Consider the following 10,284-nt stretch of genomic DNA (forward strand, 5'->3'; position numbering starts at 1 on the left):
TTACAAGGATCGAATGAGAAAACGCATTAAAAGTGCTTGGTGGATTGTCAGGTCAGCGCCCCCTCGGGATATTCATTTCTCAGCTGCCTCGTGCGCATCCACTGCTCAGGGAAGACCTGGAAAACTGATCTAAATAAAGGGAGAGGTTAAGGAGGAGGACTCATCCCCGCCTTTACGACAGCAACACTTTTCAGGGACTGCGCTTCACGACAGCCATACTTTACAGCAGCCGCACTTTACGACAGCCGCTGATCGCGGCAGGTCGTGGTATCCCTGCTGGGCCATTTTTACAGACTGAATAGGCGTGGAGCTGGAGGAACAGAACGCTAGACAACTTAATGGTCTTCCAGGCGTGTGTGCAATTTTCCAATTCTCTATAGAAACCCGTGCAGGAAGTCACATGAGCTCCAAGGGCTCCTTCAAGCTCTGAAGCATCCGAAGAGTCAAAGCTCTGGTCTTGGCTTGACTGAGAACTGGACGGTACCCAAAAACACAGATTCGGAAAGGGAATTTTTGTTTCATCTCACTGAAGACTTGTTGGAGGAGGGGTGAGCTTCTAGAAAACATTTACCGATTGTTGATGCCCCTATGAGGCATCAAGAAAGCAATAGGCTTTGCAGCCCTGGTGGGCGTTAGAAATGCGATGACGGTGACAACGTCCCCGGGTCCCTTAGCTACCCCATTCATTCATTCATTCATTCACCAAACAGTGCTCCCATTGTGTGCTTGGCACAGTTCTTGGTACTATGGGCACAGCTGGGAACAAAGCAGAAAACCCCCTCCCGGCCCGCATGGGGCTAACATGCCGGCATGCATCTGTCTTCCAGGAATAATTCCAGAGTATGGGGGGCAGGAAGGAATCAAGCAAAAGCAGGGAAAAGGAAAATTGAAGAAGTAGAAAAGCAGGAGGGCGGAAGCAGAGAATGAAGAAGCTCATGTCAGGGCCTGGAAGAATCCAGCGCCTTCTGTAGGGTGCCTCTGGTTGTTACCATGGTTATTGGTCTCTGGTGGTCATCCTTGAAGCTGAGAGCACGTTTCTGTTATTTTTGTGATATTCGTATGTGACAGTCACAAAGCCTCTGTGTGGGCTGACTAAAACCCACTAGTGAAATCCAATACTGAGGAAATGACCCAGAAATTCTCAGCATTCGGTTTTCTTCTCAAGACTGGGCATATCTACAAAAATTTCAAATATCTTACGCAAAGGTGGCAGGGACTTCATTTGACCTTGTGGTGAATTTATCAGAATATGGTCACAAATCTAGAAAGCAGGACCTGTGTCCATAGAAAGCATGCAATCCAGAGGTGGAGGGTTGAGGGTCTAGGAAGCTCTGAAACGTGGGCCTTGTTAGGACAGGCCTAGGTGGGGTGCCACAGTACGATGCTCAGGCTGGCATGAAGCTTTGAGACTGTGGCCACTGGATGCCTGAAGTTTCTGGGCAGGGCCTGGCTGCATGGGACAATGTTTAACTTTCTCACTTTACCATTTTCCCAGGGGGTATCTCTACCCACTTGACTTCCCAGAGGAAAGTCACTTCTCCACGCCCTGCACAGAGCACCAAGTGGACTCCCATCTCATCTCTCCCAACATGTAACTTGACTCCTGGAATTCTGTTGGAAGGAGAGGCCCTCCCTGTTGTAGCATGGGAGAGCCAATCCTGTGGGAAGGAGCTCAACCCTGGCCCTTCCTGCCCACTGCCCTGCCCCAGGTATGTTTTCTCCAGCTCCCCACCTGGGTGTGCCCCTTGTTCTCCCAGATCCTGCAGCCACCACGTGTGGCCTCATTGAGCGCTTGGATCATCTGAGCTATCCCAGTGCAAATATTGGAAAAGAAAAGAATCCTTTTCCACTGATATCAGTCAAGATGATCAAGAGTTTTTTTTATAAAGATTGTTCAATGGCACAAGAAGGAAAAAGGTAACAGAATTCACAAGCTTAGAAGGGAGCGAGCATGGGTCTCTCTGACAAGCATCTGAATTCTCTTCCCAGACTGACTTGGGCTCAGGTCACAGGCCCCAGCTGTTGGAAACTACACTAAGCTCTTCACCTTTTCAGGTAATTTTAGCTGGCTCTAATTGGACGTCTTCTTCTTTTAGAATCTGCCTGGAAAGTTGGAGGAATGTGGTGGGGCAGTCTTAGGGCTACACTGGAGTTTTGATCTTCCTCTGCTTTGGTTCTGCCCATTGGATGAGGACAGTCTTACCTTACCTGACCTGTCTTTCCTCCTCCTACCCCACCCAGAATGACTGGTAAATAGATAGATGGATGATAGGAGAAATATTTGTTGTAGAACATTGCTTGTTCATTTAAAGTTATAAAAATGGTGAATTTAATATACACTTGGATCAGGGGTGGGCAAACTTTTTCTGTAAAAAGCGTGATAATAAATAGTTTTGGTTTTCAGTGTAGTTTCCTATAATAAATATTCATGGGTAATGGTTATAAGCCAGTTGCCCTTGAAACTGTGAAAACAAACTTTTCAATATTACAGAAAAGCTCTTTGCCCTTCTTTATAAACAGCTATCTGTTCAGCTTTGTGATGACAAGATACAGAAATAAGTATCGATTTACCTTGATTGATATGCTAAAAGTTTTGTACATATTCACCAAACATTACCCTATTGTAATTATAAGATGAAGGATAAGCTGCCTGATCTATCTTCTTAAACCACCTATATATATCAGCTAAGGCTGAATTAAGAAATAAGTTGCCTTTAATTCCCATTTCTCTATTGGTTATGAGTTCCAGTTGTGTCATATTATTCCAACTGGGTCAGTTCTGGACCTAATTAAATACTAAGGGATCAACATATAAATATCCTGTCCTTCTGGAACCTCAGTTTCACCTACTGAAGAGTCAGGGAACTGTAGCTCTTTGGAGAGACTCTCCCTGGCTATTTCATCTAAGTAGTTCTACCTATTAATCTCTAAACCATCACCCTGTTCATTTTCTTCACAGCAATTATGCAATCATGTAAAACAAATCAGAGTATTTTCACTCACTGTCAAAATTTTCACTCACTTTTCCCAATTTTTGTAGATATTCAGGATTTTAGATAGAATTTTATTAGTAGTATACTACATTTTTCATTGTATAATTTTTCTTTCAAATATAATGGAGCATTTTATTTGCTTTCTATTTTGAAAATATATTTAACACAACTTTATAGACTTATTTCTATGATTAAATTAAAACATTCCCATTCACTTTTTCTGTATCATAACTTCTCCATTCTAACAAGTCACCCCTTGTTAGAGAGGAGTCGAGTAATTTTTTTGTGGGTATAAACATGTGGATAGTGTATTTTCTTAGCCCTTGTGGATGTGTTCATATCTTTTTATTGTTTTCTCACATGAGTAACAGGGAGGGCTTTCTGTAGAATTGCTGAGTCGAACTTGTTATGTTTCAGACCTCTAGAGGTAGCTCCATTGCCTCTGGTAGTCACTGTTATGGAGTAGAAGTCCAAGGCCGTGCTGATTTTGCATTTTTCTCTCCAGATAACTTAAAAAAAAAATCTGATTACTTATTTTGTAAATTGAAGCATTTCTCAAGGAAATATCCAGATGTTGGACTGTAATTTCCCTTGGTAAAGAATGAGTTTTTACATTTTTAGACTTAGGTATTTTTCATTTCAGGACACTATTCTTTTTTCTTCGCTCATTGTTTTTACTCAGTTGCTTTGGTTCCTTCTTTAGAAATACCAAGTATTCAGAAAAGAGTTCTGTATTCTTTGTCATTTTTCTCATCTCTGTAATCTCTGCTCTCTTTTGCTCTGCGTTTTGGGAGAGTCTCTCAGGTTTGCCCCTCACAGCCTACCTTCTATTTTCTGCCATTTCAGTTCTGTTCTTCAGTACCTGCAATGTGGTTTTAGTTTTGCTGTTGCATTTTTAGTCTTTCCTACTGTTCTTTCGTATTCTATTCATGTACGTTGTCAAGCCAGACACCTGAATCCTGCTTAGTGCCTTGCTGTCCTTCCTGACTTCCTCTAGTCCATCAGTAGTTACAGTTGTTTCAACCTCCAGATATTTTTTTCAACTGTCGGTTCGTCTCCATCTTTACTGCCATCACCTCAGTTCAAGGCACCATCATCTCATCCCTGAATTAAGATCGTCTTTTTGCTTCCTTTTTTGTCTCTTCTCGTTTGTTCTCTATACCGTAGCAATGAATAATGTATGCATATATTTAAATATATGTATATGCACAAATAGATACATAGAAATACACCCACATGCACAGACATACACATACACATTTGCAGTCAATTTCCTTTTGTACCTAAAATTTAAAGTGCTTTTCCTGGCTGTAAAGGTCCTAGATGATCTGACCACTGCTTATGTTTCCAAGTTCATCTTGGACCATTCGCCAGGCACATTGGTGTTTTGTCAGTTCCTCAAGCACGCAGAACACGTTTTTCACCCTAAGACCTACTGCTTTCTCTGCCAGTAATGCCCTTTACTTGCTCTTTCATAGCTGACTCAGATGAAATACCACCCCTTTCCAGAAGCCTTCCCTGATGACTTTATCTAAGTAGGTACCCCCTGTTATTCCCTAAATAAGCACCCTGTTCATTTTCTTAATAGAAATTGTCAGATTTTATTTATTTATTTATTTTTGCCTGCAGCTCATGGGATCTTGTTGAGGCATCTCGTGAGATCAGTAGTTGTGGCACACGGGCTTAGTTGCCCCACGGCATGTGGGATCTTAGTTCCCTGACCAGGGATCGAACCCGCGTCCCCTGCACTGTAAGGCAGATTCTTTACCACTGGACCACAAGGGAAGTCCCTCACATTTTAAATTATTTGGTTATTATTGTATTGTCCATAAACCCCACCTAAGTATAACCTACATCCAAAGTGGTATTATGTCTGTGTCACTCATCTCTGTATTCTCCACCCCTAGCACAGTGCTTGACTCAAAATGGGTTCTTAATAAATATTTGTTGAAAGCATTAGTTTATCTCATATCACTCAGTTTTCATCTTCACTTCTTTCTTTATGGTTTCTTGCCCTTGCTTAATAGAGGCTATATCTTCTTATATCCTGTAGAAATTGCCAGTTTGTTGAATCTTCTGGATCCTGCTGTAGACTATTTTAAGAGAAACCATTCTTGTGGATCATCAAGATAAAATCCCTTTCCTATTTTTTGTAACTTTTTAGAATTAGCTCTCTCCATAGGGTTTCCGCCTTTATTTGTTCTCCTTAAATGAAGTGACATCTGTGTAGAGCTAGTATTTGTAAAGAGGTAGGGCAAGCTGATTATCCGTGGTCACGTCCCCTGTGTGGAATCTCATTCTTGGACCAATAGCCAGAGGGTAGGTGGACAATACAAGTTCCTGTTCTCACTTTCTGGCAAACTTTGACCTGTAGAAGCTCTGTTTTACCAGACTGCCAACTTCTCCTACCTTGTCTAATTGGTTCTCTGATACTGTATTCTGAGTCCAAGAAGTGCATGGAAAACTTAGGTTTCTAATATAACGTTAGCCAGTATATTTCGTCCTCTTCTATTACTTAGAGAACTTGTGGGCACTGTTTTTCCTAAAATGTGATGAGCTAACCCCAGTTCCTTCTACTTTCTGCACAGGATTTTTGTTTTTTAAAGTTCTTCCTATCTCTGGATGAATATAGATTAAAAGGGGAATGGGATGGAAGTGGAATCACAATGAGAACTAGATATCACAAAGAGGAACTTCTGTGTGATTTTCTGGTTGTTTCAGGGTTCAGATCCTGGGTCCCGGAAGGAGAGGGCAGACTGCAGGGTTGTACGACATACCTTCCAACTTCTTTTATGTGGTCTCAGTTTCCTGAAGTGAAACCTGGATGTGCTTGAGGAGAAGACTGTGGGTAGGTGTTCCTTCCACCCAGTTCTGTCTGCTGTGCCATTAATAGAGTTTGTCTACATTTTCCATTAGATTATCTGTTAAGCCTAGATTTGGTGATGGTGTAAATTTTTGTTTTTGTTTTTCCTCGGGCAGCTGAGAGAAATTGCATTTTAGGGTTGCTGATCAGATCTCATTAAAAAACAAAAATGTATTATTTTTTTATGTGAGACACTGACATGATTTTCCTCAAAGCAGCATAAATAATTATAAAATATTAAACACTTTTTCTCAATCAGCTGTATGTTAGGAACTGTCACTAAAGGAAGTTAGAAGTTTCATATTTTCATATTTGGTTGAGACTATTTAAAGCCTTTCTTCCTCATAGGTACAGTAGGTTCTCTTATTTTCCTCTGTGCTTTCTGTCCTGATTAAGGGAAGATCAACAGCAAATGCCTCTTTCTCTTTGAATGAATCTCTCCCCCTTGTCTTTTCTATTTTCAACTATATCTGAACAAATACGGGCTGGAGAAACATAGATTTTAAAAATCTCGAACAGGTCAATAAAAAGGCTATTCTGTTTTCCCAGGGTTTTTGGTGATTATTATGGGGAAAACAAAACCACTGGAGCCAGAAAGCATGTATTTATCACTCAACCACAGAGAGAACTTTAAATATACATTTTAAAATATTATATATATATATATATATATATATTTTTTTTTTTTTTGGCGGTACGCAGGCCTCTCACTGTTGTGGCCTCTCCCGTTGTGGAGCACAGGCTCCGGACATGCAGGCTCAGCGGCCATGGCTCACGGGCCCAGCCGCTCCGCGGCATGTGGGATCTTCCCAGACCGGGGCACGAACCTGTGTCTCCTGCATTGGCAGGTGGACTCTCAACCACTGCGCCACCAGGGAAGCCCTAAAATGTATATTTTATATATATAATATAGAATATATTCAACAGGTGTTTTATATATAATTGGAGTTACAAACTATGTATTTAACACTCAACAGAAGAAAGAGATTTAAATATATAATATGTACAATTATATATAAAATGCAGTAGATAAATATACATTTAAATATATATTCTATACATTTATACATAAAATAAATATATAAGTGTATTTTAAATTTTACTTATATAATATATATTAAATATATATTTTATGTTAGAATATATTTTAAATATATATTTTTTTTTACTTTTTTTTTTTTTTTCTTTGCCATACGCGGGCCTCTCACTGTTATGGCCTCTCCCGTTGCGGAGCACAGGCTCCAGACGCGCAGGCTCAGCGGCCATGGCTCACGGGCCCAGCCGCTCCGCGGCATGTGGGATCTTCCCAGACCGGGGCACGAACCCGTGTCCCCTGCATGGGCAGGCGGACTCTCAACCACTGCGCCACCAGGGAAGCCCTTAAATATATATTTTAAATTCTCTTTGTTGAGATAAACACATTTTGTATCTCCCCTGGTTCTGTTTTCAATATATATGTGTATCTCCATTGTATTTACTTTTAAGACAATAATCTAGGGACCGAAATGGAAAAAGTTCAGCTCATGGCGGCCTTACAGACTGTAGACTGCAGGTTGGCCAAAAAAATCTGGTTGGGAGCCAGTGGGCTTGGTGAGCAAATCCTTGCAATAAGCCTTTGACATTGTCAGGCTAAGGCCATTTGAGTTGAAAGCCAGTTCAGAGCCAAAGGATTAAGATCTTATTTTGAAAATAGAGCTCCACCTAGTGGCCATTTGAAGGCTGACTTCTAAAGTTGAGTTCTAAGAACCCACCAGTTTGGGAAGCACCTCTCTGAACTTGTTTTCTTTCTGCTGTTATTTTCTACCCCTGTACTTGCGCTAGATTTCGGCTTCCACTCGCCCCCTGGATCGCGAACCCTTCCAGGTTCCTGTTCTCAATTTCTTATGTCTGGACGATGAGCACAGACCCTTCCCAGAGTGTCATCAGATGGAAGGATGAAGGGTCAGGGCTCACTTTGGCCACTACTTGATGGTTATTAGATGCCTCTAATATTGGAGGCTGGTGGTGGGAAGAACGCTGGGCCGAGACTCCCAGAACACCCAGGTCTCTTCCTGGCTGTACCATTGACTGTATACTTGTTTCCCTCTTCAGGGCTCAGGGCCGTCATCTATGTAACTAGAGGCCTGAAGGATGAGTCTCTGAAGGGCACCATCCGGTTCTGAGATTCTGTGGTTCTAGAGAGTGTTCGGGAAGGAAGAGGGACTTTAGACCTTGGCATCTGCCGTTTCTCAGGGGCACCTTGTTCTACAAGCTCAGTCGCTCTGAGGTCGGGTCATGGGGCTCGCCTGGGACCCAGTGAGAAAATGTCCAAGCACAAGCCTCCGTTACTCTAGGGCGGGGGTGGGTGCCCGTGTCCTCTTCACAGGGACCGTGGGCAGCAGATTTTGCTGACGGAAGGGTTCTCGGAAGAGGTACCTAAGGGGGAGGAAAGCCAGTCTTTAAAACGGGCAAGCACGATGAGGGACTTATTTTAAATCTATCAAATTAACAAAGTGTTTTTTGTTTTTTGTTTTTTTTTTAAATTATGCTTAGGCAAGGGTGTGGGGAGATGGGCAGATCGATGGGATTATAAACAGGTTGACCTTTTGGGGGCAACTTGGTAACATCAGGAGCTTTACCCTTTTCTTGGGTAAACGATCATTACCCTTTTCTTGGAATTTCAATTATAGAGGCAGAAATACAGGCAAAGATTACTGTATAAAGCTATTCATGCAATTTTCCATTATGTTAGAGAAAACTGGAAGCAACCTAAACGTTTAGCTTTAGGGAAGAGGTTTAACATGGAGGTGTCCAAATGTCATTTTCGTAGTTTTCCATGGAGCCTTTCTCCAAGTGGAATGTTAGGTGAAAGTCTAATGTGCAAATGGATTGACCGAAATGGGGAAGGGGTTCTGTTCCGGCGCCCCATTGGATGAGGACCTGGTCAGTCCGCACTCTCCACTGTGACACCTCCTGAGGCATTTGCATGGAGAATTCAGGACTCCATGGCACAACTCAGAGCCACTAACTTGGTCAAGCTCCAGATACTGATAACAGCATTTCACTCTGACTGGTGGAATTCTGGATGATTCTTTCCTTGATTCTTTTACTTTTCTGTACTTGCCAAATTTTTCATCATGATCATATTTTTTTTTCTGCCACTGAATATTTATTTTAAGAAATTAAAAATAATGTTAGTTTATTATTTTAGAATTGGATGTATCATCGTCACACATGTCTACATCCAGTTTGTGTCGGCTGGCCACCATATTCTTTTCTTCTTGGCAGATCTCCAGTCTTGTGTGAGAACCTGAATCAACAGAAAAGCAATATGAAGAAAAAAACCCACTCAGAATCCCACCACCTAGAGAAAACGATTGATAGCATTTTAGTGTATCTTTACAGCTGTTTTTCCTAAGTGATATATATGTGTGTATACATAATATGTATGTATTATTAAATATATAAAATAAATTTATTATGTATCTTAAATACGTCATTTTATTTATTATGAAGTTTTCATCCTGTTTACTTTTGTAAGCATTATATTGTATAGTCCCAAAATGTTTTGAAAACATGATGTTTAATGGTTTTTCAGTATTCAATGCTATTGATAAAATGTAATTTTATAACCAGTATTTTTGCTATAATAGACAGCACTAATGTGAATATATCTATACATAAATCTTTTCTCCATTTCTAATTATTTCCTTAGATTGGATTCCTAGAGAGAAAATGGCTGGGCCAAAGATTATGAATGTTTTCCAGGCTCAGGAAGCCTGTGGCTCAATTTCCCTCCCGTCAGTGATTATAACACTTAAAAAAAAAGTCCTCCCAAAAGTAAGTGACCAAGTGACTTTACTGTCGTAATCATTGATTGATTTAAGATTAGAAATGTATGTAAAATGTGGCCTGTTCATTAGGAAACAAGTCTATTTGTTTAGACAGTAATTATAAACCTACTAAATTAATTTACATTTAAATGTTTTTTTGTTTCAAATGGAGCTATAATCTGTTGACTGTTAAAGAGTCTTTGCTTTTATCAGCATATAATCTATTAATATTGTAGAGTTAGTTAAAGAAAGTAACTGCTTTTCTGTTTCCTGTTACGAGCTGCAGTCAAGCCAAGACTGACAGCATTGTTTTGCACAGAGAATTACGGCAGAGTGAGTAAGCGAGCAACCCCACCACACTTACTGAGTGCAGTCTTTTGCTGCACAAAACTTTGTGTTCCGAACTCTGTTTTCTGCGCGCTCATTCTCAGAAGCTCGCCTCTGCTGTTGCTCCGTATTATGAGTGTAGATCACACAGAAGGAAGCTGTCTTCAGTGGACATGATGCTTCTCCCTCTCAGGTCTCTGTGTGTCTCCTTATGGCTGGAGCGTTTCCCTTCACCAACTAGATTGTCTTAGAACCTGTGCAGAACGTTGTTCTGTTCGAGCACTCAGAT

General features: G+C 41.0%; 1 long non-coding RNA gene across 2 annotated transcripts; it reads left to right on the top strand.

The window, feature by feature from the left end:
- Positions 1-237: 237 nt before the first annotated feature.
- LOC137216043 (uncharacterized) lies at positions 238-9,693 on the top strand. 2 transcript variants are annotated; one of them, XR_010939560.1, is made up of 5 exons: positions 238-548; positions 1,496-1,709; positions 1,990-2,055; positions 5,715-5,841; positions 9,551-9,693. It is a non-coding gene; the product is annotated as an uncharacterized lncRNA (long non-coding RNA). The 2 variants fall into 2 exon arrangements; XR_010939559.1 differs by lacking the exon at positions 1,990-2,055.
- Positions 9,694-10,284: the final 591 nt, after the last annotated feature.

This window comes from Pseudorca crassidens, chromosome 21, assembly GCF_039906515.1.
Source record: "Pseudorca crassidens isolate mPseCra1 chromosome 21, mPseCra1.hap1, whole genome shotgun sequence".
NCBI lineage: Eukaryota > Metazoa > Chordata > Mammalia > Artiodactyla > Delphinidae > Pseudorca > Pseudorca crassidens.